This window comes from Pinus tabuliformis, chromosome Q, assembly GCF_031772625.1.
Source record: "Pinus tabuliformis cultivar Carrire ecotype Pingquan chromosome Q, CPIR1, whole genome shotgun sequence".
In the NCBI taxonomy this organism is placed as follows: Eukaryota; Viridiplantae; Streptophyta; class Pinopsida; order Pinales; family Pinaceae; genus Pinus; species Pinus tabuliformis.
In genome coordinates, this window is record NC_142296.1 from 1056484500 (window position 1) to 1056490217 (window position 5718).

The following is a 5718-nucleotide window of genomic DNA, read 5'->3' on the forward strand; positions in this document are numbered from 1 at the left end:
TTTCCCTCCGCACATTCATTGAAAAGAAACCCAATTAAAATTACAAATTTCTAAGTAAATACAAACATATAGGAAATGTAATCAACAATAAAAACCAAATACTTACTGAAGAGAGATCAGCTCCATCTAGTCAAATGGATTCTGTGCATTATACCCTTTTCTATACCCTAATGCAACCTGAATTGCCAACAGAGAGATTGCCCAATTAAATTGGTAAAACATTACATCATATGCATGTACGATACAAAGCCCTACTTATTCCTGACAATAAAAAATGCATACTAGAAGCCTGTCAACAACAAAGTCAATGTACTGACTCATGAGTTTAGCATTCATCCCAACAAGATCACATGGGAGAGCATCACAAACAAACTCTCGTTCAATCTCAACATCATCATAAACTATTTCTTTAACTCTCTTTTCACTAAGAGAGGCTGATATGATTATTAAATTAGAATTGTTGAATTTCTCTAGAAGAGATGTTGGTTTAAGCCTAACGGATGAGCAATTTGAGCTGGCTAAAGGCCTTCTAATTGTTTTTTATTATTGTAAAGTTATATTGATAATTCATTGGTTTTACTTTCAAAAGCTTGAAGGAATTTGAAGAGCGGAAATAGAATTGCTTTGTGGGATAAGATCCCAAATGCTGAGTTGATTGATTTAACTTGCCTGGAATAGAAACCTTGAGCGCTTTGATAATTGTATGTCTGTTGGGTTCTGTTGGGTGTTGGTGATCGTATCGTCTCCCCTTGCAACAACGGATGCATTTTTATTAAGTGCATTTGAAACATTTATTACAACCATAGGAGCATTGAAATCTAAATATAAAGTGAAGAAGTCATCAACTTCAGAGGATAATTCTATACCTGTGGCTGCCTCTACAATAACCTTACTATTGGTTGCTATCGTTTGTTTGCAGTAAGCGTCTCGCGGTTTTCTTCGGCTCTCCTGATGAGATAAGGCATCACACTCTCCACTGGTCCAAACGGAAGATATTTGCTCACCTCGAATCCCGCTTTGACCAAACTCAGAGATAGATTGTCCGACATGCCCTTCAATTGAGCGAACTATAACCCACTCTACCCTCCTTTCATAATTTCCAATTCTTCAGCCTTACCAACGGCCAATTTTGCTGATAAATCGTTACCATTACAAATAATGAATCAAATCCCATAATTGAACATTCTGATATCAACACAATAATAATGAAATTCTAAAATTAAGCTTACCAGAATCGAAATTGTGTGTAGCTAGTAGCAGTGATGCTTCGCCCTTAGAAACCTTCTCTAGCATCAACAAAGTGCAGGCGTTGTAACAGCTGTGTGCGTCCGTAATCAGAGAATGTATAGGGGAAGAGGGGCCAAATGATTTTGCCTCGGCACTTTCTCTTGTGATGTAGGCACCCCACACAAGTTTCAGAGCCATTGAAATGCCCTGCTTTTTAGCTGCTTCGGATGCCTCAATTAGACGAGGCAAAGCATCTTTCAAGTAAGCTTGTATAGTCCCATACACGAGAGGCTCGAGGCCTTTGTTGTATTCGGAAAATTCTCTGTAAATAAAGTAAACAATGGCAGGCTAAACAGTTGTTTATTCTGCATCTACCAGTAAAGGAAGCGAAATGGCCTCGCAGGCTCAGCAGAGCTGAAACAGCCTTTGCTCCGTTGAAATTAGATCGTTTTCCTCGGTGGGGATCAATGGCTCAGGCACAGAGCATGTGTGGTAAGTAGGGCTTGACGGAGCAAGAACAGGGAAAGCCTTTACCTTCCAAGGCAGGCTGAAGGCTGGATGGCGGTGCTGCCATCTTAGCAAGTGGTTGATTCTTTCCAAAAGAGAAAGAGGACAGATGGCCGTGATTTTCACACAGGAAAAACTTACCTGTAACACCAAATCCGCCGAAGTTAGCAGACAATTTAGGACAAAAAACTTTACAGAGGATTGAAAGGAGGCAAAGATGAGTTGCTTGCCGATCCAGGTGGAAGCAGAGGCGTCGACTGGACGGTGGTGAGAAACTGGCGGAGATTGGCATCATAGGCAGCGTTATCCACAGCATCTTCTAAGTTGTAATAAAGAATTCCCTTCAAACCCAACGCCCACATTCTATTCAAAGTATCCGAGGCCTCTGCGATGCTCTCACCAGCGCAGAAATGAGAAAACGTAGTCTGCTTTGCGGCTTTGAGAAGCAGTACTCTGTAAGGCGCGTAATCCATCAGAGGTGATTTCAGCGCTTTCATGCCCAGATCCGTGACAAGCTCGCAGGAAACAAGAAGGAGATTGAAAAGCGAAGTAATAAGCTTCCTCGTCGTTAAGCCCAAGAACAATCCCTCTGCATCTTCGAAGTCGTGAACGGTAGCAGGAGCATTAATGGCTCCATTGACGGAATCTGCGCGAACTTGAGGAGCCGTGGCTGCAGCCACCGAAGAATATTGCAGGGTTTTCGAAGAGGAATTCACGTTACGGGAACTGGTGTAACGGAATTCATGAGACCTTGCTGAGGACCAAACTCTGCAGGTTCTTCGGCTCACGAATGGAAGCACCCTGGATGCCATAAAACCCCTGCAAATCTTGAATTCCAGATCAAGATTGCCTAATAAATACCTCGAAAGGCCGAACTGATTCAAGCACAGGCAAAGCAATTGCTTTATTGGTTGCTCGTCTGGGACAAGAGATTCTCTGCCCAGGCGCAGTTCCAGCTACCTATTTTCCTCTTTTTCGGCTATGTGATGAATGAAACGCATGGCAATTGCATTGAAGAGGCAGAGGGAGGAAAGCTCCTTGACCAGTGCTTTATAATAGAAACAGCAAGGCTGATGCATACTCTGGTGCATGGCGTCCAGAAAATCTTGCGTTTTGCCAAAACGAGCACTCCGGCTTTCTGGACTTTCCGTGCTTTCTTGATTTTCCATTGTTTCCTTTTCTGGTTCAGATCCACGGTTGAAAGTGTCTCCTCTGATCGAACGGATCAGAGTAAAAGTGTTGACGAAAAGTTAATACATAGGAAAGGCCTATCGGCCTAATTATAAGAAGGAAATTAATTTAAAATAAAAATAGCTTTGAAAATTATATATAAAAAAAAAAGCGTTTAACCTTTTCCGATAGAAATTAAGTTTAATTATTAAAAATATATATTAATACATAGAATTTTTTTTTTTTTTGGAAATTTAAGTTTAATTGAAAAATTGAATATAATTAATTAAATCACTAAGTTAATTTGATAATTGTATAATTATTAAATTTATTAAATTTATTTATATAAGTTTTATTAATGTCTAAATATTTTTCATAATTTAAATATAATGAAGTTATATAAATTTTATTAATGTCTAAATATTTTATAGAATTTAAATATAATGAAGTTATATAAGTTCTATTAATATCTAAATATTTTTCAGAATTTAAATATAATGAAGTTAAATGGATCAATCAAGTATTCATTCAAAAAAACACATTTCAATAATCAATTACTCCCAACGAAAAAAAAAAAACCAACTTCCAACAAAATCAATGAAGCAATAAAGTTGTGTAACACTTCATTCATATATATTTTATAATTAAAAGAACATAATGTGATCGTTAGATTGTAAGCTACAAAAACTACATACTAAAGAAACACACTTTGCCTAATTATACATTAGACCAAGTTATACTTAATTATTTCCTATTTGTCGGAATATCTTGACACCAAGTTGTCTAGGGCTCCAGGAACTAGTAACTCAACCCACAACCTTCCAAGCCTCCAGAGGGTTTGTCCAACCTAGCTCCAGGGATTAGTAAGTCAACCCACCAAGGTCTCTAGAGTGTTTGTCCAAACCTATGCTCTAGGACTAGAAACTCAACCCTAGTTTTTCTAGGGCTTTTAGAGCATTAGTTTCAACCCATAACCATTAGAACCTAAGTGCCAATCAAGAAAAAAAATATTAAAAAAAAGTGTAAAAACCCACAAAACCATGGTTATCGAGGAAATGGCAAGGCAAGGCTAAACCATTGTCAATCGAGGAAAATCTCCATGCCAATGAGAACACATAACCAAAAAATCACGTGCATATACCATGCATCCAAAAATCAGAAAGGAAATCACACATGCAACTTGTTACCTGCAAAATAATCCAGCTATAGTTGTTGGTCCAACTTTTCCTATGCGCTTTCCTGCTTTAATTTGCCCCCTTTATCCAATCTAAGTGAATACTAGAGTGCTCCAAGCATCCTCCAAGAATGCTTTAAGTGTGCAAGAATATGAGAGAGAAAAGCTAAACTGATTAAAGCTCAACTAAGAAAAGCTAAACCAATAAAAGCTAGCAATTGATCCTTAGAAGCCTTTTTATCAGCCAGGTCTCTATTTTCTCCAGTTTCCTTCATTTTCCCTCTAATTTCCTTAGCATGCAAATATGTGTCTCTTCACCTTCCTTTTCTCCTATTTCCCTTTATTTTCATAAATAAAATGTCATTTATTGTCTCTTTTCCTTTGCCAATGTCTTTGCCAATTTCCTTAGCCATAACTAAACCGAAAGTGATCCCCACTAAAATATCTACCCACCATTTAGCTTGGAATACATGTCCCATGACCTTGGTCTTATATTTTTTTTAGATGGAAAATCAACCAGGGACTGTTAGAACTAGTTAGTATAAACTATGAAGTAGTGTGAGATTAAAACCTCTGAAAATTATCATTTGAACCAACATACATTTTCTACACTATCACAAAAATCAAATCGTTTATGAGGACATAAAAACAATCACAAGCCTAGAGGTGGCTAGTCAATAGGAAGTAAATTGAGGTTGAAATGTTGAAAAACTCTCATTTGAATTGGGATTAACATACGTTGTTTTATATTGGAACAAAAATTAAGCCATTTGTATGGACATTAGAAATGGTTATAAGCCTAGAGAGCCAATTATGAAGAAGTAACTTGAGATCAAAACACTAAAAGCTATCATTAAAATGGGATTAACATACCTTGTTCTATAGTGGCTCAAAAATTAAACCACTTTTATGAACATAGAATAATTACAAACCTATGAAATCTTTGTTCTTGTGTGTGATGCAAGAGATAAAATTGATATATAGAATGTTACTATGGGAAATAACTAGCATAAATCCATCTTAATTCCAAATTTATCAAGCCCTGAGTAGGAGTGATCTCCAAATGTTGACCTAATCTTGGCGCTATGCTATGGTATTTGTCCTTATATAGATGCACACAACAAGATATTTCTTGATCTTGGTGTTATGCTTGGGTATTTGTTATTATATAGATGCAAGCACTAATTTCTTTCCCTACCCCTACTAGCATAATTCCATCTTAACTCCAAATTTGTTAATCCCTCGCGACTAAAAAACCCTAATTGCAAACATGATCTTAGCCCTGTGCTAGTATAGTTTTCGTTATCTAGATGCACACACCAAACTTTTTACCCACCCTGGCTCTTTCCCCACCCCGAGGAAATAACTAGCATAATTCCATCCTAACTCCAAATTTAGTAAGCCCTAAGTAGGAAAGAAAAAACTCCAATTGTAAACCTGATATTGGTTCTATGCTAGGGTATTCGTCCTTATCTAAATGTGCACACTAAACTATTACCCCACCTCTCTGTGAAAAAATATTTATAACATTGATTTGGTCAGATGGTTTTGATGTCTCTGTCTTTTCTTAAAGATAGGTTTTACTGGGCAGTTCCAGTGGATTCAAGGAGATGCATCTTGAAATTACTAGTTTCTATGTT

The 5718-nt window shown here is 37.3% G+C and overlaps 1 pseudogene; it reads right to left on the reverse strand.

The window, feature by feature from the left end:
* Positions 1-902: 902 nt before the first annotated feature.
* Positions 903-2903, reverse strand: LOC149223141 (proline dehydrogenase 2, mitochondrial-like; annotated as a pseudogene).
* Positions 2904-5718: the final 2815 nt, after the last annotated feature.